The sequence below is a fragment of the Periplaneta americana genome, chromosome 2, assembly GCF_040183065.1.
Source record: "Periplaneta americana isolate PAMFEO1 chromosome 2, P.americana_PAMFEO1_priV1, whole genome shotgun sequence".
In the NCBI taxonomy this organism is placed as follows: Eukaryota; Metazoa; Arthropoda; class Insecta; order Blattodea; family Blattidae; genus Periplaneta; species Periplaneta americana.
Window position 1 is genome coordinate 107491309 of NC_091118.1, and position 26749 is coordinate 107518057.

The 26749-nt window shown below is 35.6% G+C and overlaps 1 protein-coding gene across 6 annotated transcripts in view; it reads left to right on the plus strand.

Moving 5' to 3' along the window:
- Positions 1–26749, plus strand: part of LOC138694481 (cytotoxic granule associated RNA binding protein TIA1-like) — a 1343307-nt gene that overhangs the window by 1036140 nt on the left and 280418 nt on the right. The gene's annotated exons all lie outside the window — the stretch shown is intronic.

Consider the following 26749-nt stretch of genomic DNA (forward strand, 5'->3'; position numbering starts at 1 on the left):
TTTTCTCATTTTAATTAGAGCCCCTATTTTCATAACATAGTTCCATATCACTGTATGAAGCTTTTTAAATACATTTTCACTTGTACCTTTTATGGTACATTCATAGACATAAAAAATGTAAAAAATTCATTATTATAAAGCAAATTATATATCTACTCTCAAAAGTTTCACAGAATCACATATCGTGTCTTAAATGAAAGCTAAAAGACTGCTAATCAGTTTTTGTTTGATGCTTTTTAGAAATTTTAAATTTTACATTTTTATTTTGAATTTTTATGAACAGAAGGAAAAATTACACGTATATTTTTAACTTATTCTTTAATTTTCAATTTGACAATTTCCTCTTACAGTAGCTATTATTCATGTATAATGTGAGAATATGCCCTGACAATTTTATTCAATGACCTCTATTATTTTCTGAGATATTACATGTTAAATGTTGAAAATGTAAAATAAACAAACTCCGGATATTCGACGGAGAAGTTTGAGCACAGAGTAAAGCAACTGGAGCGCAGCGGCGTTTTAAAAATGGCTTAAGAGCAATTATTTTCTTACTAACGACTTTGAAATTTCGCTCAAGCGAAGTCAATACTTCGAAGTATTTTTAGACTGAAAATAAAAAAGTGTTAATTTTGACACATATTTGGTCATTCCGCAGGTCCTTCCCCTTATAAAAAGTAAAAGTATGTGAAAAACAGACCTAAAGAATGTGAGACAGGAACGCATTTCAAATATTACGCGAATGCACATTATTCAATAGCTTTATTATTTTTCTAAAACATCGTAGACAACCAATATTTCTGTATAGCATATTTAGAACATCCGGTACAACGTGTCACATACCAATATACAACCCTATCTAATTATATTATGTAAGTGATTTGTCAGCCAGTGTTTTTCAAGCTATGTAGTGAATAAACCATCGAGTTAAATGAGCTACAAAAATGTAATATTTGTAGAAAACATTGCCACAATTGTTGAATTCTTGTATGAAGCATTGCTTGCGAGTGAAGTGAGGCAGCCAGAGAAGGCAAAACGCTATCCAATCTCCTCGGCCCTTAATTTGGTTCGCTCTCATGGCGATGCTCGTCTCAAAGTCGTCCACGGTAGACCCGGGCACCTGCTACCCCACTCTTACTTTTATTCCTTCTTCTTCCTCGCTTGCTTTATCCCACCTCCGTCTCTTGCCGGTTGTTTTATTGCCCTCTTCCCCTCACACGGCACATAAAAAGCGAAGAATATCATGGCTCGGAGGAAGCGGGCCCTGTATCAACAGTTTTGCCACAAAGTTGTTTCAAGGAGTTTTTCTTTTCTTTATGGATTATAATGCCGGGCGGGGCTTTGTACGTGTTTTCTCATTAGCCTGCGCGCCAGATGACATAACTCAAAAACTCTCTCGCCCGCCCGGAATCCAGCTGATTCCGGTTATTGTCTTCCGCGCGTTTCAAATATGCAAGTCTGTCTCTTGTGCTTTTTTTTCTGTATCTATCCGGCCACACAAATAATTTCGTAGCTTTGCTTCAAGTAATGTAAGAGGAGCTCACAAAATTTTAGGTTTGAGATGATAGTATATTTTGTGGCAAACCGAGTTCAGGGTGTGATATATTATAGTCTACCTTCTTCCGCAACAGTAAGTGAAATCCCTGTCGTTCAAAATTTCATCAAGTTGGCGTTTTTCCCGCACATGTGAGGCTTATACCTTCATCTTTACTCTTTCACCTTCTCCTTCTTCCTCTTCTTTGCCTTCAGAGGTCAGTGTTATCTCAATCGGAAGATTTCTTATAAAAAGTAAGTTGGAACCTTTGCAGACTTTCGATAATTTTGATTGAAAACTCAGATTTCACCAAAGTACAAGGTTCTCCAGGAAAACGAGCGATTTTAAAGTAAACCATAGGCCTACACGAGTCTAGTAGCAGATAGAAGGTGCTGCCGTCTGTCGTTATATTGCCGAAGCTATACCATTTACGCAGCAATAAACGATTAGTCACCATGGAGCAATTAAGAAATGCACAGCGTGCATTTGCAATCAATTCAAGAACAATTCTTAATCCATACGGTGGTTTTATTCTAATAGCTGATCTTGTAACCTCCACACTTTAATGGTGTGAACATTAGGCACACGATCATGGCGTCTGAGATTGAAATGTCTACGAAATTATCTTTTATCAGCCTCATAACTCTAATTGTTTTTAACGTCTTGATTGCAAATACACGCTGTGCACCATTCCACTGCTCCATGGTAACTAAGCGTTTAGTGGTGAATAAATGAGATAGCTTCGGAAATATAACAGACAGATACATTTTCTATCTACCATTTCTCTGGCGAACTCTTTATATCAGTGGTCGTCAGCACTCCGCGGATAAGCGACGCTAGCCCGAGGGTGCACTGTGCTGATGACAGCTGCTTTATATGGATTAGAGAGCTGCAGAACAGGGCTTACAACCGGTTTTCATTCGATCGGTCAGACAGCATCCGTCAAAGTAGAGCATCCGACCGAATGTTCGAATTTCAACAGGTTGCCCCTGATGTTTTGCATGCTAGACAGAACACGGACATTTTCTGAGTACACAAACGGAGTAACAATTGAAGGAAATTTACCAGTCATTTAAAATACGTATTTCCTTAATATAGGCCTACAATTAATTGCATATTTTATTACACTTATCTTCATAACATACAGTGTGTGTATGTACATATATATCTGTGTGTGTGTGCGTGCGTACGCGCGCGCACCGGTAACAACAAAGGAAATAAGGGTAGGCCCTAATGCATAATATGAAATCTGGTGTATTAAGAAATGTAAGAATAGAATAAATTACGATTACTTACCTAATAGAAGAGAAAATAAGTACATAAGCCTACATTCTATTGTAACGTTTACACCTTAGACTGAAAATGCATACTTGTAAAACAGTAGATGTTAATGCTTTTTAATTACTGTAACCAAATGAATTATATTCATTAATAAATCATATTATTAAGAACATATGTCTTGCTCTTGACTATACCAACTTAACACCTGAATGAATGAATCAATCAAACAATGAATCAATCAATGAATGAATCCATAAATGAATGAATCAATGAGTCGATAGATGGATAGATGTATGAATCGATGGATCATTGCTCGGTTGATTGATTGATTGATTGATTGAATGATTGATTGATTGATTGATTGATTGACTGTGTGAGAGAAGGAAAAAGATCAATTGATCGATTGTAGTGAGAGAAGAAGAATGATCAATTAAGTACTAGACCTACACGATGATAATCGCGTCCTGCAAATTCTCTTGGAACTCCTGCATGGCTGAATGTTGTCTGCCTTTGACGTCCACTCATAAAGATTAAGAAACAACTTGAATATTCGTTAAACCGAATCTGAGACACTTCGCGAGACGGAGGAGCTTTGCGTACTGACTACAGCGCCAGGCGTACAATAGCAATATATAATTTCTATTTTTCGTAACCGGTTGTGCACGACTCTAATATGGACCACACCGTTATTCCTTCACCATAATTTTACCAGCGCCTCGCCGGCTGTGAAAAATCTCTGTTGTAATGAGTATCGAAAAAAAAAAAAAGGTTCCACTTTCATTCCCCGTTTCTTCTTCTCCTCTGTTTAAAATATCACAGCAAACTTCCGGCTTCTCTGTAAGACGACATGACTTTCTTAGGCAAAGCGAATATACAGGTATATTGCACCTTTTGTTTTCTCTGTACCGAACTCATCGCAGCCTGTAGGCTATTATAGGTTTACTTGTTGGTAAAGTTGGTGGTGGTGAGATGAGGCCACGGATTCGCTATGTGTGTATATATTTATTTACACTGTAAGTGGGAAAACACCGAGTGTAATTGACTTACTTCTGTCTTACCATAGGGAAAAGCTCGGAAAAAATTCAACTAATAAATCAGCCTAAATTTTAGCTAAGCCGGTGGCCACTTCGTGTCAATTAATGACACATCTCGTCCGCATCAAAATTTAACTCCTTAGTAATCATTTTGTATATCATCATAGCGAATTACATTGAGATACCCTCACCCTGGAAATGAAGTTCGACATTTAGAGTTATCTGCGTTTAGAGATGTCTAAGTGAATATTTGGTGTTCTATCGATACATTATACTAATTTCGTGAGACGTTCTCGGTAGTGTAATGCTTACAATGCTTGCCATCACTTTAAGATTTGTGTGTTCAAACTCTACAGAGAACGATAGATTAAGATGATAAAACTCCTAAATATATGGGTAATCTCTCATTGGAAGGAAATTAAATTTAAGTGGCTCATATATATAGATTTATTACCCTTCTCTGTAATACATTCCATTCTAAGACGTTGTATGTATGTATGTGTGTGTGTGTGTGTGTGTGTGTGTGTGTGTGTGTGTGTGTGTGTGTGTCCTATTGAGATCGAAACTAGCCTTGGGCTATAAACTTCTTTAATGAAACCAATAGCGGCAAAATGCCATGATGACCTTAAAGTATAAGAAATCGATGTAGAGGAGAGCCATGTAAAAATGTCAGAGGTGAAACAATAGCCACAGCTAATTGGAGAAACTAATTCCCGTGTGAGATGTATGTTTGTGTGTTTGGTATCCATGATAAAGCTATAAACGAAGTTCAGTATTGTAAAGTTTTAAATGTAGGCTACTTTTCATTCTACTCTTATAATAAGATGTGCATTATAATTTTCATTTATACTTACTTACTTACTTACAAATGGCTTTTAAGGAACCCGAATGTTCATTACCGCCCTCACATAAGCCCGCCATCGGTCCCTATCCTGTGCAAGATTAATCCAGTCTCTATCATCATATCCCACCTCCCTCAAATCCATTTTAATATTATCCTCCCATCTACGTCTCGGCCTCCCCAAAGGTCTTTTTCCCTCCGGTCTCCCAACTAACACTCTATATGCATTTCTGCATTCGCCCATACGTGCTACAATCCCTGCCCCTCTCAAACGTCTGGATTTAATGTTCCTAATTATGTCAGGTGAAGAATACAATGCGTGCAGTTCTGCGTTGTGTAACTTTCTCCATTCTCCTGTAACTTCATCCCGCTTAGCCCCAAATATTTTCCTAAGCACCTTATTCTCAATCACCCTTAACCTATGTTCCTCTCTCAGAGTGAGAGTCCAAGTTTCACAACCATACAAAACAACCGGTAATATAACTGTTTTATAAATTCTAACTTTCAGATTTTTTGACAGCAGACTAGATGATAAAAGCTTCTCAACCGAATAATAACACGCGTTTCCCATATTTACTCTGCGTTTAATTTCCTCCCGAGTGTCATTTATATTTGTTACTGTTGCTCCAAGATATTTGAACCTTTCCACTCTTCGAAGGATAAATCTCCAATTTTTATATTTCCATTTCGTACAATATTCTGGTCACGAGACATAATCATATACTTTGTCTTTTCGGGATTTACTTCCAAACCGATCGCTTTACTTGCTTCCAGTAAAATTCCCGTGTTTTCCCTAATCGTTTGTGGATTTTCTCCTAACATATTCACGTCATCCGCATACACAAGAAGCTGATGTAACCCGTTCAATTCTAAACCCTCTGTGTTATTCTGAACTTTCCTAATGGCATATTCTAAAGCGAAGTTAAAAAGTAAAGGTGACAGTGCATCTCCCTGCTTTAGCCCGCAGTGAATTTTCACTTATACTACAAAGAAGAAATGTCACATCCCTCCACTCCATTTCTTAATTTTGCACCAATTGAGGTAATTTTAAGGAGCTGAGTTATAAATAGATCGCATAGCCAAAGTAATTTATTCGCCTATATAAGTCATGATATGTGGATATGGAGAAGAATGGAGCGTGTGAAGTGGACAGACAGAATAAGAAACGTAGCTGTGTTGGAAAGAGTGGATGAAGAAAGAATGATGATGTAACTGATCAGAAAGAGGAAAAGGAATTGGTTGGGTCATGGTTGAGAAGAAGCTGCCTTCTTAAGGATGCACTGGAAGGAATGGTGAACGAGAGAAGAGTTCGGGGCTGAAGAAGCTATCAGATGATAGACGACATTAAGATATACGGATTGTATGAGGAAACAAAGAGGAATGCAGAAACTAGGAAAGACTGGAGAATGCTGGTTTTACAGTGAAATACCTGCCCTTGGGCAGAATACTATGAATGAGTGAATGAATAAGTCATGACGTCATACATATGATTCCAAACATGTCTTATTTCTTTGTATTTTTCTTCTTCCCGTCACTCTTATTTTATATTCTTGATTTACTTAGCCCTTCTTTTCCTACTTTCTTTTCTTATGAAAGAATTTCTTTACTCGTGCATATCTTTTTTTCTTCTTTTATTTCTCTTTCCTACCTACATTTCTTCCTTTTTAGCATCTTATTTTGTCTCACTTCTTTCCATCCATTTCCGTGACATCATTTATATTTTCCCACTCTATCTTTCCGTATTATGAATTTTTGTCCTTTCGAAACAGTTGTTTCTCTTCTTTGTTTCTTTGTCATTTTTCATTATTTATTTATTTATTATCTCGTTTGTCTCTTTCTCTCTAATTCTGAATTTACGTTTTCATTAATATTCTATTTGTTTCCTTACGAAGATACCAGTGAGTAAAACTGTGTGAAAGTTGAGTGTTAAATAGGAATAGCAATTTTTTTCTTTTTTTTTTTTTTTTTTTTTTTTGTAATTGGGGGGGGGGGGAAGGAGTTAGGAAAATGTTAATATAATGATTTTAAATATGAGTCCTTTTGTTCTTCTCTTCATAGTTTCTTTATATTTTTATATTTCTTCCTGCATTCTTCCTCTCCTTATTCCTTTTTATTCCCCTTCCTCAGTCATTTTCGCTGAGGCGTACAGTTAGCCGAACTGCTAAAACTTCGGCTTTCGAAGCTGGTATGTCGGGTTCGAAATCCTGTTGGTCCAAGTAGAATTTGTGCTCGACAAAGATAGTCTTCTGTGGTAGGTTCTCCCTATCGGCATGCCACCATTGCTCATTAATCATCATCCAGTACTATGGAGAGTGTCTCCCTTAGTGCACCGATGGCAACGCTAAGACTGCAAAAAGAACTGTGGTGTCAGTGCATCACTCCTACAGGCAGTCCGCCATTGGATATGGTTGGTTGGTAGCCAACGCTCTGTTATCATGACAATGAAGCCATCATCTGTCTTGCAGTCCAGTATTTTTCTGTGATGTTGAGGTGAAAATGCAAGGCTTGGCAATTTTTCAGGTGGTACTTATCCATGATTACGTCCTTTCCACATAACACACAATTGGGTGAGAGGAATATGTCAAAAATATATCCTCCTGAGTTCTGAAACACTTGTTGTTTTATTTTAAAGTTCAATATAATTCTAAACTTCGAAAAGTCATTGACATGAAGACAAATTCTGAAAAAATTCTGCAGATTACAGTTAAGGAAAAAATACTATACTTTGTTTCTCTGCACATACATCTTATATCATAATCATGTATGAAGTATGGTATAGCATACTATACTCTCAGGTCTCAGGAGGATATAGGGCCTGTAATTAATTTTATGTAGAATTAATTCTGTCTTTCCTTATTCGTTCTTCGCCCGTTTTCATGTCATCTTTCTGCCTGATATCTTTCTTCTCTTAGCTCCTTCTTTTACTGACTTTTTAATTCTTTTCTCTTTACTTATTTGTATTTTCTCAGAGTACTCAGAGAACCTTTCAAGCTCTCGAAAGTCACGCAGGAGTTCAGATTGAGGATCTCTTCCTGACAGACCGTCCTCAGAGGAGAGCACAGCTGCCGGCCGGCGCGGCGTTGTGAATCCTTGGACTGGGCTCTTATTTATGGCACTAAAATTCATAATAATAAACTGAAACATGGAAGTGCGAGCCTGTATGAATACACATTACCCCGATGTTCGGGTGGAAATCCCAGCGTTTTTCAGCCAGCACCTTCACTTGAAGTATTGGTTAAGCAAAACACGTATCGGCCGCCCAATTCATCACGTGCAGCCGCAGCTGGACTTTAAAAACCAAAACATGGGACGTGCACTGAAAAGTATCATCCATATTAATACCGCACTGCCCCCGGCTTTTGATGAATTGTACCCTGGAGATCTCTTTACACACTCCTCTAACAGTGACATATTCCGATATTCCAATAAACCGGGACCAAGCATACACGAGTGATTTAGCTACAACTGAGTACATCTTCATAGTCTGCCCATGTTTACCAGTTTCATATTCTACGTGATCCGGAATCCTTTCTTCCGCAGAGGAATAAATATATACTGAGTCTTCATTTCTTCTTGTGTGTGCCGCAATCAGTTTCCTGTAAGATTCAAGCCAGACCTTTACTCGATCACTTGTACAACGCATTTATCCCGCAGAATTCGTAGAGATTTCGCTTCGTACATGATCCGCATTATTCTGTCTCCAGTGCATCAGCTGCAAACAATTTTATTTTTCTCGCTCTCTTTCAAATTCATAGCTACAGAAATAACTGAGTTACTCACTTAATTAATTTCTAAGCCTTGAAAGTAATGAGAGTCGTACTATTTTGACTACGTGCCCACAATTATGTCGAGTGCAGAGAAACAGATAGACCCAGGGAAAAAGCCTTATGATTTTGTAGTGAATGGAGCGGTTGTGCGTCGGAGTGTATCTTTCAGATTTTTGGTTTAAACAATATTTTGTACATTTAACATTTGTTAAACTGGTATTCTAATACAGAGCAAGGTTTCACTACTTACTATCGATTTGATTGATACACACTTCGAGTTTGTGCATCTTGTGTTCCTCTTTCACTATAAACCTGCCAAGTGTCTGGTATTCGTTACATGATGCTAGCAGGGACTATCGAAATAAAATTAAATTCAAACGCAAAGTTACTAGGCACGTGGTCAGTAATTGAGACTCGTTCAGACATGGCTTTTTGAAAACAATTCTTTTATTCTAGCAAAAAATACTTCAATCTCCTGCAATTTCATCCCTATAGGCCACAGATGTCCAATTATTGTAACTCGTACGAGGTAACCCCTTGGCGTAAGCAACCCGCTGCGAATATTCTTTAAGGTGTTTTTTCCTATTTTATATGGAAAGTTATTGACCTTAGTAGAGCATGCTTGACGTGCAATATCTCCTGGTTTTATAGGCGCTTGGACACCCATGCTATAGCCTATAATTACTCTACGTTTAATTTGTACTTCACTAAATGATTATTTCTTGTTCTTAATTCCTACAATAAATTGTGTAGTCTTTATTAATCAGTTAATGTTTTAGTAGTTTGATTTTTATTATAACTGTGAATTCAACATTAATTGTAATTATAATTTTAGTTATAATATTAATATTGTAGTTATAATCCCCTGGTAAAGGGGAAGAGAAGGCCTTATGGCCTTATCTCTTCCGTATTAAATGAATAAGTAAATGCAAAATAGTATATAAATAGTAAATAGTAGCTATATTTGTCGAATATAGTTACACATGAAAAGCTATCAGTCAGTACAGTAGAATCTTGGAATGACTTGTTCAAATTTTTCTCTATGAGTCATACACAACCATTCCTTGTGACATCTATATCAAAGTGAAGAAGGACTTTATGCCTGGTGTTGACAGATGAATTTTGCATTTTTTATGAACAATGAAATACTTTACTTCCTTGAATTAAGATACAGTAGTAATCACTGGACCATCGGGTCAGCATACTCTTAAATGTAGAATTTGTAAGTCTTAACCTCATTTTGCTTTAAAATATGGCGTTCATTTCTAAACAAACAGCACTTAGAAATTGGTTATTTTGAAAGAAATCATGTCATGAGTTGAAACAAATTTGACTGATTATGTTTGAGTTAATAACAACAATAACCGCACCAATAGTGAAATACACAGACATAGTTCAAATACCAACCATAACGTGTGGTGAGGGCGCAAAGAGTAGCCTACAATGCTTTTTTCACGATTCATGCGGATAGAGTAAATGGAAAGTTACACGCCACTTACAAAAGCATGTCTTATTACCCTTCCATTCTATAAGAGCCTGTGCCAACTGTGGCATTATCTAAAATGAGGTTGTTATGTATGGACTGGACATAGGATCGTCACGAGAGTCTTTGTGTGACTCACCTAGAATGCAAAACATCCCCACTGAAGATCCGTTTCTAATCCCGGTGAGATTATGATTTGGCAGTTTTTTTTAATACTTCGGTTCCTTCTGTCCCAATTCAAACATTTTACGTAATTTATAGCAGCCAGAAAGAATCAGGCAACGAATTCGCCGTTAAATCTTCCTACTGAACAAAATGCAAGAGTTCCAAGGTGAGTGTCCATTTGCAGAAATCCTTATGATTGAGTCGAAAGCCTTGAATCATCAGGTATGCCAGAATGATGGGGATGGTAATAAGTATATTCTATCATTACATCATCATCATCATCATCATCCAGTTCTGGAGAATAGCTTTAGGTAACGATCATTCATTCATATTGAATGTTCACCACAAGCAGAATTCCTCGCTTTTTTTTTAAGCATGGAGTAAGGCCATCAAAGGACAGAAGACAAAATCTCAGTTTTTATCCGTTGAGATGTCTCCATTTTCGTAGCAGAAAATAAAATATCTATCTTTATTCAATATTCCTCTCATTATATCGTAATGATAAGGTAATTTTAAATTTAAAATGGCAAGGAGAAGTCGAAGATCTTGTTAAAAACCTGGTTTACTGTCTCTTTTTCAATAAATCTCATGGAATCTGTGTAGACTAGAATATGATTCTAACCCCCGAGGCGTTATAAGCTAGCTAGATCAATGTCATTTCCAGCGATATTATCAGTAATATTGTTTGTAGAGACAGATTTATCGGTAGCTAGGCCTATCTACCACTAATTTTATTAATTAATTTCATAAATTATAAGATAGTATGGTATAATTTTATTTCAGATTAACTATTCTGTATTTGGCGGATCCAACGTCCAGACTCTTGAAGATATTGGTGTGAGGAAACAACTCGTTAAATATTTTATATTGGTAGTTTTATTACGACCAATTTCTATCAGTTATAGTAGTATTCTTTCAAGTTTCAGACAAAATAACAACAGATTTTGAAAATTTGCATTTTTTGAAGAATAGGCTACTTGAAATTATCTCGATTTTCATTTCATGTATTGATGGAATATTCTTTCTGTAACCGATACCTATAAAATTTTCAGATTTACGTGACAAAAGATTTCTTGGGCATAATAATAATTTCTACATCACTCCAAATCTCTATTCCTAGAAGTATCATTAGCCAGAATTTCTGGAAAGTTCGGTTGGAGTAATTTGTTAAATAATCCATTTTTGTCATTACGTAATCGAATCCATTCGGCTATGATAGTATTGTAAGTATAAGGTGACTCTAAAATTAATGAGTCGTCCAGATTCATACCCGGTAATAACAATTTTTCAAGATGTTTAAATTCGGGAAGAACATTACATATAGATGAAGAGGCGAAACCTGGCATGTGAGCTGTGCGAGAGAGGAAAAAATAAGCTGTCAGAAAGAGAGTTTCTTTTATGGTGGTTAATATTATACGAATCTACCGACACGGAAGTTCATCTCAGACTAAAACCTATCTTCCTCACCCACACCCATTGGTAATACAGCCATGGCACATGATAAGGCCAGAGTCACGCGCCGGGGCGTCGCGGTCTAAGGCATCCCGCCTAGGACTCGCGCTACGGAATGTGCACTGGTTCGAGTCCTCATGAAGGAAGAAATTTTCTCATGAAATTTTGGCCAGTGTATGGGACCGGTGCCCACCCAGTATCGTGATGAACTTGGGGAGCTACGATAGGTAGCGAAAATCCGGTTTCGCAACCCAGCTATAATGGCTGTGGGGATCATCGTGCTAACCACACGATACCTCCATTCTGGTTGGATGATCGTCCACCTCTGCTTCAGTATGTGGACGTGAGGCCAGCAGTCGGCTGGTCGGTCTTGGCCCTTCAAAGGACTGTAGCGTCATGGACTTACTTTTCTTTTTACATGATAAGGCCAGAGGACAGGTCTTGCCTTCTGTAGTGTACTCCCTAATTTATAATTATGTCATATATTAGTACAATATTCTTCTTTCACATTATGGAATTTTGAAATTTGTATGTTCAAAATGTCTCGGCTATAATTTGTATATCGCTTAAAACATTTCATCAAATGAGAACGGGGAATTAAATGATCTCTGGTAGAAAAATCCACTATAACTGCAATTGAGCCTACTAATGAAGCAGCGTATCAATTTCGTAGTTATTCACCACTGTCTTTATGAGCATTAATTGTACACATAGTGTTATCGATAGCTGTCCATCAGTGTGTTTATTAGTATGATTTATATAGGCAATGGTGCTGATAGCTATCCTTCATAATTTTATAAATATGAATTATATCGTTTTTTTATTAAATTATTATCTATCAGAACTTATTCAGCCTCGAAATCCAACGCAGACGAGAAATTACTGACAAAATATTTGTATAAAACCCTGTATGAAGAACAGGGTTCTTTATGTGCTGTCAATCTATGACATGGGACTCACAACTTTAATTCCCTCCCTAAGGAAGCCGTACTAAAGGTTTTATCGCCCGTTAAAAATCCCTTGGTTTCGATCGGATTTGAACCTTCTCTAACCTCCGATCCAGTTTTCGGCATGATAACCGAAATACTAACGAGAACATCATATGAAAACTTATTGTATATCGAAAACTTCACATCGTAAGAAAACTTATTGTATATCGAAAGGTATGTGTGTCTATTTCTGTTTCTGTTTAAATTATCTCAAAATTATTCATTAATATGAACTGGATAACAAATTTCAACTTTTTGTTTTGTAGTCGAATGAAAATAGTCTCCTGTGGTTCAGGTAGAGGTAGCTGGAAATGAGGATCATCAATATTGGATCCAAAGTGCATACATTTTATCTTTCCACGCTCGCATTTGGGCAGCTGCATTGTGTACTGCCGTTTCTGCTCTACCTCCGCGAGTGTGGAAAGATAAAATGAGTGCACTGTAATTTATTCATATGTATTTTCAGTGCAGGAGATAACGATTTGCATTGCGATTTTACCGTACATTCGTCACAGATATAACAAAATAATTTCGGAGAATTTAAATAGTTAACGAAACATATTAGTACTGTAAATAAATAAATCAATAAATAGTCACACCTGTACGGTACTTGCATAAATTACCACTACTTAAATAACTCTATTATCTGAACACAGTTAAATTAAACAATCAGTTATAGGAACAAATTCTGTAATTTATATATGAAATGCAGAGAACGCCAAGCAACTGTATCTTACAAACCCGAAATTACCACTCTACATTTCCAAAAGCAGGTATGCAAGAGATACGATTTTTGGAACATAATTTCAACGTGTAAAATACGTGGTCTGGTCCACCGCGCTGAGAACAAACTGTTCATAATCGATTTTCCCGGAAATTTAGTACATATCGTAAAACGGATTTTACTTTAGATGCATTAGAATAATGTTTTCTTTATCAGGTGCAAATTTCATTGTTGTAAGAGTGTAGGCGATATATACACGAGTATGGATTTGATCGATTGATCGATTGTGGTGTCAGTTTTCAAACACAGTTTTAGTGACTCGTTATCGATAATATTGTGGATGCTAATTTCTCATCATATTTGTGAGTAGGGATCTTACTTTATCCCAGGAAGTAAGGAGATAAGGTTAGCTGTTCATAGATTATATTGACGTGACATTATATTTGACGCATACCACGGCATCTTGTTTGTGCTGAAGTTGACGTTCTATTCATGATTCAAAACTAGACCTCATAGACTGTTTACAATGCATTATAGTGATAAAGACTGATGCCACGAGTATGTCTCCTACAATGTAAATTATTTGTTCATTTACTTTATTTATTTTCACTGGCACAGTTAAGACCATAGGTTTTCTCTTCCACCCAATCAGTATACAAATGCAAACATAAATGATATAAACAGAGAAAACAATGGAATAATAATAATAATAATAATAATAATAATAATAATAATAATAATAATAATAATAATAATAATAATAAATAATAATAATGATGATGATAATAATAATAATAATAATAATAATAATAATAATAATAATAATAATAATAATAATAGGAAGAGCAAAATGTAGATGTTTTCAGTTACATTTAATTCCAAGAGTTAAAAAATTACAATGTAGCCTAATGTTAAATAAGGCAATTTATATCAAAGAAATACTATTTCATAACGAAGGACAATTGATATATTAAAAATAATCATATTTTACAAAATATATATTTTGAAGAAAGATCATATTCTAGAGACGAAAAGTTTTATTATTGACAATCGGCTTTCGAAAGTAGTCAATATACACTATTTACAAAGTAAGTAGGCTGTATTTTTATGAAATAAAAACTTTTCATTACAATACACAACACTGTGCATAATAGTGTAAATAATGTATTATCAATATAGGCCTACATTCTTTATCGTAGTGTAAATAGTAAAAATAGTAGTTATATTCTATTCTACATAGTTTAAATAATACAGATAGTAAATATTAGTGAAATTGTTAAAATGGTCTATGTTTTGTTCTGCCCAACTTGATCTAACAGGAGTCGCGTGAGCAGACACAAGCAGGCCTACTTCGCTTGCTACATGCATGCACTTATCCGCTACAGTAAAACCTTCGGTAATACTTGACTTTGTAGCCTTCTGGGACAAAGTACGGTCTCTATTTATGAATATATATGTGTTTGTAGTGTAACTGAGTCACTATTTTTATAAGTTCGATCTCTATCGTTAGAATTATGACAGCTATCACTCGATAATTTTTAGCATCTATTGTATCTTCAGTATTCTCGATAATTATAACAATTTTAGGATGTATGAGTATTGGTTGTATCTATAGTGTTGTCAATAGTTACATATCTCATCAGATATTGTTTTCGAGTATGATTTGTATCACTAGTGCTGTCGATATTATAACACTTTTTAAACCAGTATTCATTGCGTTGGTTGTATTGTTGACAGTTATTCTATTATCCATCAACATTTTACAACTATGGATTTTATCGATAGTTATTCATTTCTATTAATGTGAGTATGATTGTACCGCTTTTGCTATCGAAATTTGTTGCTCATTTTTTCACGATAATGTAATCGATAATATTCATAAACATTTTATGAAAATGAATTGCAGTAATACATTTTGACAATAATTCTGTGGTGTTCGGGTAAAGGGGTATAAGTCATTTTTTTTGTCCAGGTGGAATTTTGTTCCCCAGATGAACACACAAGTTAAATTATACAAGTGGGTGTGCAAAAATCAAAGAATACTAGCAGTTGATGTGTTTTATTCGTGTAGAAAATTACTTGTGATAAGGGTTCCAAGTTTAATTTTCATTTATCTCCGAACTAATTTTTATGACTTATCTCCCTTTACCCAAACACCACAGAATTGTTCATCATTATTTTTATTAGTAGGTATAAATTTATCGATAATATTATTGACATTATCCGTTACTAATTTTATAAGTATGTCTATTTTATCGGCAGTTATCGATGATATTCACTATTTTTACAAGTATCGATTGTGTCGACAGCATTATCAGTATAATAGTTACCTTTCACTATTTTGTGTTATATGTTTTGAGGAGTGAAATTATGTTCCAAAGTTATGTTACTTTCGTTTCTCTATTTATGTTCCCAGACCCATCAGCCAGATTTGTAGAGAGTTTGGTTGGAGGAAAGGATTGATTAAATATTCCATTGTGGCCATTGTATTACATCACCAGTTCCTATCGGCTATATCATTATTGTAAAGCTGAACGTGCCGCGCACATCAATCGGTGCGTTGCCAACATTCGCAGACAAACTGCACCTCGGGGACTACGATATCATCTGACCTTGTTTAGGTAAAAGAACGAACGCATCCTCCCTCCCTCTTATCTCAGACAGTTTATGGTTAAACAAGTTGCCTGCTTTCACACGAATACCAAATATCTCCTGGGCTTTCTAGGAGGAACAAAAAAAATTGTGCTACACCAAGGAGTTGTAACATCTTCCCTGAAGAGATATCTGCCAGTGCTGCCTTCTATATGTCAGATTTGTTGTTAGCGACCAGAAATATAAATAAGAAAACAAAGGAGTACAATATCATAAGGTTTATTCGTAATAAAAATTGGCTCATAATAGGAGTACTGTCGCTATTTAAAATATTTCAATCATATCTTAATAATTCGTGATTTTATTAAATATTTCTTCTTGTTAACAAGAATTAGGTCTCCAGAATCTGTTCCGAGACTCGGATACCGTTCATCCAACGCTTTTCAGGTCGTCCAACACTTCTCCGGTCGACAGCTCTATAGTGTAATGCCCACTTAGGTATTCTAATATCACTCATCTATAGTACAGGGTAGATGATCCATCCATGTTTGTTTATACCGTATTTCTTGATTTCCTCCACTATATTATTTGTTTTTAGTTCCTGTCTTATTAACTCATTAAGGTTAGAAACGTTTAATATTTATAGAGCTATTGTAGAATCGAAAATATTGTGTAATATAGAAATTTGGGGTAATGATTTATCTAGCCAGCTTATTGATAGAATTAGATCTAAATTTTATGAGAAATTTGTAGGAATCCCGTGGAACGCTTCTAACCTAGCTGCTAGATTCGAAATGGGGTAGATAGTCTTATGGGAACGAAAATACTAAGGAAAATAAAATTCTTAGGTCAGATTATGGAGAAAGAAGATAGTGCCATTGAAAAGAAGTGTTTGCAGTTTCTTCGGGACACGAATTTGAAATCCAATTGGCTAGAAGATTTAAAGAACAAAGTGAGTATGTAGATTAGGTCTAAGATGGTTATGGGAGGAAATTGGAGTAATGAATTTAAATGTAATTTGTAAAATCGTAAAAAAGAGGTGTAATGAAATTACGAGATAGGAATTATATCAAAATCTCAAGGAATTAAGAACACTTAGTAACTATAAGGACATTAAAACATCATGGGAACAAGAAGAATATGTCAGAATAAATAATAGGGAAGTGATGATGGGCTTAGCTTGGTGGAGGCTAGGAATATGGAAATTGAAAAACAGGAGGGGTACCATAGAGAAGAATATCTGCCCCCTTTGTGGCATGGGAGAAGACGCGTTTCATATAAGCTTATTATTAGAATGTCAAGAAACAGACAATACAAGGAAAAGTGGATAGATAAAAAATTGTTGAGTATGAATAAATATGTAGCGTATAAGAAAATACATAATAAATACATAATATAACTAATATGAGATAACTAAATAAAATGAGCACAAATTTTTAATGATAGTGAAGATGAAATGGGATGGTTTTTTTTTAAGTTGTGAGACTTGGCATAGGTGATTAAAATTACAAAGTAAGGCAGATCTGGGGTGATATAGAATTGTAACAGGTCTGTCTTACAGTTATATGATAGATGAATAAATATATAATAAATATCATATACCTGATTAAGGATATGATCTCTACGCGTAACACCAATAAATGATCTTAAAAATGTCATTTGTTTAGCCTCAAATCTTATCTCTTCCTGTTTATTTAGAACCCACGTTTCTGAGCCAAATTTTAGCATTGGTTTAGCTACCATATTATGTAATTTAAATTGGACATTTCGAGACATGTTTTTACCAAAATATTGTCTCATAATACTATTTGCTTTACTATATTTATTTACTTGTTTATTATGTCATTATTCTTAAATACTGATGCATCATTGCCCATATTATTAAATGTTCCAACCTGTTCTGTTATTTTATCTTCTATTACAATTTTAACTCTTACTGGCTCCTTGCCTTCCATTGCCATTGTATTACTTTTCTCTATTGAAATTAACATGTCGTACTGCTGGCTTATTTTGAAATGACAATGAGCTCCTCTCTGCATACAGTATTGTCTTCAGAATCACTTACGTTTTATTATTCTTTTGTTTTTATCATTATTCTTGTGTCTCTATACAAGGATTGAAGATTAGCTATAAGCTTCATAGGCACATTGTAAAACTTTAAAATTTTCCATAAAATTTGCCTATTTACTCTGTTATATATTTGTTAAATATTTAATGGTTTTTATTAGCTCTGTGATATTATTTCTACTTTATATAATCTCATATTTATAGTGTTTAGTTAACCGAACTGTTAGAGTAGTCATATGTACTGTGAAAGAAGTAGAGAGAGAGAGTAGATTCATCCCTTTATATGCCACAGAGCAGTGTTATTCTATATGTTTAGCTAGTGTACCCCTAAAATGAATTTTTATTTTTACTTTCGCACCCCCAAACTGCATTGTAATTATACAGGATGATTCACGAAGATTTACCTTCCTTTACGGAGCTTATTTCTGAAGACATTTTGGGCAAAAATTGTCATATAAACATGGTTCATATTCTCAATATTTTCAGAGTTATACTAATTTAAAGTTGTTTGTAAAATACGTTTTTTCTTTAGTTTGAATGTAAACGAATAATACAAATAGAGAATAAACCATTCAGAAGTAATTATAATTTATTGGCAAATATTATGAAGCTAAAAATGTGCTGTGAACTCCTTAGTTGCCACATACAGACATCTTTTTCTATTTTTAACTAGAAAATTACATTATTATTACGCACTTATCACAACAATTATTACAAATCACACCACTTCCACCGACTTAATTACTTGCAGTTCAATTTTGCATCCTAATTGAAAGTCTTGGAGAGTTTACAACACATTTTAAAAATGTCGCCGTCCGCTTGAGTACACTTGGCCGCACGCTTGTGAACGGCACTCGTCGCGCTACGTAACTGCATACGGCTATCTTTGATTTCCGTAGCGCTCGCGCTGGCTGCTGACTGTACGCTGACCAAGATCACGTGTTCACGTTCCAATAATAAAACGTAACTCTGTAATTATTGACAATAGAACCCATGTTTATACATATTACATTTGTTGCTCAGAATGTCTTCGGAAATAAGCTTCGTAAAGAACGGTAAATCCTCGTGAATCACCCTGTATAAGAAATAAAAAAACATGTAAACTGAAATAATTAGCAACAAATCTAATAAAACATGTCAGCATTTTTACATACGCAATCAGTGGGTCAGTGGGGGTACGTGTACCATGGATTGAATGCCATTGCTATAGAGGCCCACAGAGAGGTGAAAGTTTAAATAAACAAACGGCATTAACGGCAATGAGGATGTGCCCTCCGCCTTTACCCCCAAGGAAATACCCCTAGTACACATTTCTGTTAGAGGCTGAGTAAACACCAGAGCTATGGTGAGGAAGGAAGGATTAGATCAATGGAGAACATCCATTGGGAATCGAACTCGCGGCCTTCCGATTTGGAAAATTACGCCTTGACCGCGACGCTACCGTGCTCCCAATGTAAAATAAGTAGCACACTCAATAATACAGTATATTCGAAACATTTCTGTGCTCATGGACATAGTCCGTAGTTAGCCAGATACGGTGGAAACATTTTGTTAGTCTAGTTATTGGTATGTTAGAGCTATAATTATATTTATTTGCGAGGATTATAGGCCTAGTAGAATATGAGTAGCTGAATTTGATTGTTCACTTTTAGCAACTAATTTAATTATATTAAGATAAGCACAAGAATCCTCATTGTAAATAGGGGCCCTACACAAGGAAGTTGCCTATTACTATTAATATCTAATCTCTACATAAATACGTTAATAGAAAAATTGTCATTACATAATCCAAAGGGCATCTCCTTAACTGAGAAGAAACATACAAAAAGAATTTTATTCTCTGAAGATCAACTATATTATTCGAGGAGTCAGAATACGAACTAAGAAGTTGAGTTATCATTCGGAATAAAACGCTCTCCTTGCAACAGATGTTCAAAGCGCAGATAGTTTTAAAACATTTCCAACTAAATTTACTGATTAATTTAGTGTCTTCTTCTTCTTCTTCTTCTTCATAAAGGTGTACACAACTACTATAACACTGAGGCACGAATGTCCTATTGTGCGCCCTCATAATCCAAAAATCATCCGAGGAGATAGCGGTAGGTACCGGTTTCACGATGCTGATGGGTTTTAATTTTATGTTTATCTACATACCCGTGCCTAACATAGCTTACATTTGGACAAACTGGCAGAATATGCGATGACTGTGTCATTCCTAAAGGCCTATACTTTAAAATCTTAACGCGGCTTCTCTTGTTTCTGTCTGTGGTCATTGTGTTTGTGGAACACCATACGATTGTTTCCGTTTAACTGACTGTACCAGTTATTTCTTCATTTTGGCATAGTTTCCCTTTAGAACACGTAGAATTTCTCATTGTTTTGTTATATCAAAACGTGTGACGCTTCTAATTAATATTCAATAGCGGTATTGCGGCATTAAGAGAGCTGATCACCTTCATTATATTCTGCCAACCCCCAATGACTCCCCTCTAAATTAAAAACGTTGAAGCGAACACTGCACCATTGACTTTGTAGTTGTAGATATTTGCGCTTATATCACGGTAGAGGGAGGTAGTGATGTTATGTTTATTATAATTATGATGATGACGACGATGATGATGACACACTACTGTTTGAACTGCGTTCTCCGTCCAGAAGGTCGATGCAACTAGTTGTTTGGGTAACAGTTCCTCCATTAATCCTTCATCGTGTGATAATTTTAACGTTCCATTTCACGGAATTAATTATTGGCGCAATTAATTTGTGAGGTTATGTTGCAGAAACCTGCAAGACAAGTGCGGAAGGCGAGAAATGGGAATGTATTAAGCTGATATGATTAGTAATTTGACCTCAGGTATTTACAATTACAGCTCCGTCATGAAAAAGGAATTATTACTACCATCAATATTTTATCCGCCATCACAAGGAACACAATGTGGCCCAAATTAGTTAACCGTCATTCCTCGTGAATGCTCCGTTGCAACGCATGATGGGAAATGATGTGAGTAGTGGCGGTTGTTTGTCATTGCCTCGCCAGATGGCAGAGCCTGCACAATACAATGGCACCCACTCACCCGAGTGAATGTCGGCGGCGTTCCCGTACAGCATTATATTGAAGTTGAAAGGTCACTCAACCACGACTCAAATGTTTGACTAATTTGGGCAATGATGCGCACTTGGTCAGTTTCGCACGTGGATATATTCATAAAGCTTTAAACATGCTTCGTGTTTTAAAAAACGTGATGCACTAATTTCGTTTTACGACTGGATGGTTTAATAAAATGGAATACATTAAAATATCTGGTAATACTGTCGTATGAACGAATCTGTAACAACCAAGAAGCATATGAGAATAATTGTCACCTCTCCATAGAGAAAAGTGGAACAAATCTGTGTTGAAGGTTGGCCAAATACGAACACTAGTTCTTCGAAGTTTCGCTTCACTGTCATCTTGTTGCTGTATTTTTCTAGATAGAAGTTTATTTTTAACGTTTAATTATCTATAATTACTACCCAGTATTAATTTTTGTAATTATATATTTATCGTCATTTAGCCATTGCAGAGGCTACTGGTCAGTAGTGAGGTGAAATGGCCAATGAAGAACTTTAGTGGGACCAATACGGAAACAAGAATGTCAGATCCGATGTCAGTTTTACTCTACTGTTCAACTTGTGAAAGAGAACGTCGACTATTTTGAGAAATCATTAATTATTCCAATGCGTGCATAAATAAATATAAACGTGTATGATAAAACTGAAAACTAAAGCCTACCTCGTTACAGGCAAAGTCGCCAGAAGGGTGGCGAGAAATTAAGGCTCCCTCCTTCGCAGATAATCGGTATTAATGTCATTAGAGATATCAGTCCGGGATATTGTAAGTTCCCGAATTAAAAGGAGTTTAAAATTTTGTCAATGTAAATTCCTCTAAAGGAAGGAACAGGTCAAATGTTGGGAATATGTAAATTTATCTATTTTGTATTATCCAGAGGATACCATCAGGAGGCGGTTCTGATTGCTGTCCAAAAATTATTTCAGTTTCCTTTTGTCTGTGATTTCTTGTTTACTTATTTTAAAAGTTATGAAAGACGGTCTTCACGAAATCTGGCCGTGACATTTGACCATTCTTCATTTTTCTATTAGTACGTTCTATAGTTGTCGCTTTTTGGATCTTACGTTTTGAAATTTGTGTGGAATGTTAACATTGTAATATCACATAAACCACATTCTGATATTTTTAGTGATCACCTGAATAAAAAGAAACGTAGGCTAGGTCTATTTGGATGAAGTTTACATTGAAGTAGGCAATGGAGCGATTCACATACATTGGTCGTCTTTCCTATAGCGGCAGAGAATTCTGTCATTCCGTTAATTTTCGTCAATATAGATGTTCACAAGATAATCATAAAATTAGTTAATTTTATCACTACCAAGGGTAAATCAAGTCCCAACGTCCTCCGGTTTCAAATACTCATGCCTCAACTGAAAACAATGACGTAGGCATTTTTCTACTTCTGAATTACTGTATTTATATTCAGAAACTAGACCAAATCCCTCAGTGACACTCCGCAATGCTTGTGATAGGTGAAATCTACGAACTACAACCTTGCACTCTGTTCGTTATACCTGCTTTTTTTCTTTTTAAAAATAGGACGTAACAGGAGCGTTGCGATCGGAAAAACAACTGAATGTCACATAGCGTGGTAGGCCTGTTGCTATGATAACAACGGTTGAGTTGCCAAACTTACAGTTCCCACGTAGCGAGTTCTTAATAGCTCTCTTGGCGACATTTATTGCGCACACAATGTTGCATTGGTATGTTTCGTCTTTGATCCTCTGTCGATTTTTGTATTGTTTCCTTACTTTCGCGTCAATTGTCAATGAATGTTTTAACGTCAGCCGTCTTAATGTCAATTGCTAGCTTCTATCAGCTGGCAGCGTGGTAGTTCATATTGGCAACATAGCACTGTAGCCGCTTAACTCGTATGTCCTATCTTAAAAAAAAAACAGGTATAGTTTAGCATTTTATTTCTCTTTCAGTATCGATACCGATTAGCGGCGGTACCAACATTATTACAATCTTCTTCGATTGTTTCATTTTTTAAGTAGAATGATTCCCGACGCTGCCATCATTGTACAGTAAAAGAGTTTTAACATGTTTCTGTGGTTGAACTGTATGCCTTCGATGAACTTCATGTCATACCCTCACTCTGATTAGGGGAATTTACCATTGGCAGGTAGAGATTTAGAGTAATAAGACCTCTGGGGAGGCCGAGACGTAGATGGAGGATAATATTTAAGTGGATTTAAGGGAGGTGGGATATGATTGTAAAGACTGGATTAATCTTGCTCAGGATAGAGACTGGTGGCGGGCTTATGTGAGGGCGGCAATGAACCTCCTGGGTCCTTAAAAGCCATAAGTCCATAAGTAAGTAAGTAGGTAGGTAGGGGAGTTTACTTCTTTTTATGTTAATTCAAGGAAATTTACACTTACCCGTCAGTCCTGCATGCCCGCCGCCTTTACCCACAAGAAAATGTCCTTGGTACTCATTTCTGTTAGAGGATGAGTAAACTCTAAGATTATAGTGCAGCCAGAAACAATACATAAAAGAAGAAAATCCTTAACCACATCGGGAATCGAATCCGCGAACTTCCGACTTCACAGCTTTACGCCTTAACCGCGCTACCGTGCGCACCAGTCATATAAGTAGGCACATCAGAAAATACACAAATAAAATGAATGAGAATAATGTGTATAACTCGACTGAGGCGAGTGGAGCCGCGGGCGTAATATGAACTATCGCAATGACGTATTACGAACGCAGGAGCAGTACAAGTGGCGCTCCGGACTGCAGGGCTCCACTGGCCTCGGTCGAGTGTAAGATAATGTGTACAATAGATGTCCAATAATACAGCCTAAATACGGAAGTATAAAGCAAGAAAAACTAAAATACGAGTAGGTACGTAAGTAAAATACAGTAGTATTAAATGAACATTTTTTTCAGTGCTGCGACTAAATGTCGGTTTCTAGGTTACCAAAAGCGGGAGAGAATTGTAACATTTTGTCCCTAGGAAGATAATGTACTACTTCTCTATCTAAAGGAGATCGTTCTTCATATTGCGTGTCTGAACAACCGGCGATGAGCCTGTATCCTCAATGTCGTTGATTTTCAAATTCTTCAGCTCATCTGAACGACATGCACTAGCTACGCCAAAAACCAAAGCAACCTACAAAAGCAATCAATCACTATTACCAAAATGCCAACAATATTACCTCTACATGTTTTACAGCGATCTAACCTTAATTTATATATATTAATTACTTTAACCAACAAATACACGTCTTCATCCGTTTTTAACAAGAAAATTTGAACATCATCCCTGGACAATACATTAGATTTTTTTGCACGATATCCAACTGACATCCTCTTTAACAATGCAATAAGTTTTCCATATTTACTAATATCAGTGTTATCATTTACCATTAAACAAGATCTTAACATAGAATATTGTGTCTAGGGTGACCAGATGTCCATTTTTGTCCGGACATGTCCTCATTTTTAGGCCTTTGTCCGGGATCCGAGCGGATTTTTTAAAAATCAGTAAATATCCTCCTCCTCGTAACTTGTAGGCCTATGCTGATATTTCGAAATTATCTGATTTGACGCCTTTTTCAAGTAATTTGCCTGTAGGTGGTAGCAGTAACGACGGAACATACTCTTTGCCAACGATCATAACTCTCTTTGCTCCTATTATTTCGTTGCTTTCATTCTTGTAGCTAACTGTAAAATCATTTTATATTATTAAGTTTTGTCATAAGTAGACCTATGCTGTAATAAAATATATATTGACATAATTTTAAGTATAATATAGGCCTGAGTCTAAATCTAAATAGATATTATCTGTCCTCTTTAATAACTGAATCTATTATTTCGAAAACGTAACATGTACTGTTCTGCGCAAACTACTTCAGTAGCATTTACATTAACCAAACTAAAAGTCCATTTCTTATCCATTTCTATAGATGAAATATGTGACTTATTTTATAATTTTTAACAACAATATGTTATAGGAAAGAGTAAAGAGCACTTTGGTTAAAAAAGTAACATGGGCGAAAATGTCACATGTTACGTTTTCGAAATGATCGATTCAATTATAGTTCCTTTGACTTTGATATGTAGATATGTAGATCATTATTTCCAAGTTTTTCGTAATTATTATGTAATAAGGTAGATATTAATATACTTTTAAGTAGTATGATATAACGCTAAATCTATACTGTAAACATTTTGTAATAAAATAGATATCGACGGAATTTAAAGTACATGTATAATAAGCGTAACCTAAATACATATTTTCTGTCCTCTTTTTTCGAACAATGTCCTCCTTTTTTAAGCTTTGTGTCCTCTTTTTTGTTGATGTGAATCTGGTCACCTTAATTGTGCCCATATAGTACAACACTTGTATTCCTTCACTCTTTCCGTGAAATACACCAACAAGACATTTTCTGAATACATTTGTACATTCCTCAATAAACACCATTCTTTAAAACAAGGGTATGCACATTCATATAATCTTCTGGATTTTTTCGACAGTAAACCAGGTTTCATTCATCCCTCACTACCAGCACACGTTATTTCTTTTGGCTCTTCAAAACTGTCCATTTTACATTGCACATACAAACCCAAACAATACAATTAATATAAATAGAAGAACGATGCTATCACATTTCCTTTGCATCAGTGCATATAACCTCAATAAAAAAAGCTCCAACAAACTTCAATAAAAGAAAATAAAATGAAATGCGACAATTTAGTCGCGGTCTTGGGAAAAATAGTAGACCTATATACACCACGGGATCGAAACACATTTTCCCCTCAGTACATTTGAAGCCCTCGGGATAAATCCCCCGGGCTCCAATTATCTACCTCGCGGAAAATCATACGTTTCTCTCCGTTAATGTATGATGTACTATTTCATGAGGTAATGCATAATCAGATTAAATAGTAATATAATATTAGGAAGAAAATTTAAAAAAAAATAAGTGAATATATAATTAAAGTAATATTAAAATATTAAATAAGCGAATAAGTAAATAAATAAATGAACAAACAAACACGTAGGAAAGTGCACAATTAAGTACATTAATAAATATGTGAAAATAAGGTAATACGTATAAGTAAATATTTAAATAGGTGCATAAAAGAGCACTTAATACATAATTAAGTTCGTAAAAATAAAATAAGGATTCATTCATTCATAGTGGTCTGCCTAAGGGCAGGTCTTTCACAGCAAACCCAGTATTTTTCAGTCTTTCTGACATAGATGTAAATTAAATATGTAAGGAAATTCGAAAGAATATGAAAAGCAAATAAATGAGTAAATACATAGACCTGAAAGTAAATGGCAAAAGAATTTGGAAAACAAAGGCCTAAGTGTATACAGTATATGAATAAATGATATATGAGAATAAATAGATCGCCTATCTCGGCATTATGAGTAAATAAAGCTCATTGTTTTCTATTCATCCTGTGTAGCTGTGCTTACAAAGGGAATCTACGTTTCAATCTTTTTGCCTCGGAAGGAGCCGTTGTTCGCTTGTCTGTATTGATACGTTTTGTTGCTGTTTGACTGTTGCCCAGGAAACGCAAGAGGGTTACGTGGGAGTCAGACCGAGATCATATTCGAGGAATCAGATCTCTCATACCCCTTCTCCTTTAAGGGTTAAGTCGTAAGATTGGCGTAGCTCAACATAACTTTTGACGGGTGCTGAAGGGTGCTTCGCCCACCCCCATGGGGTTGTAGCCAGTTTGTTGCAGAGGC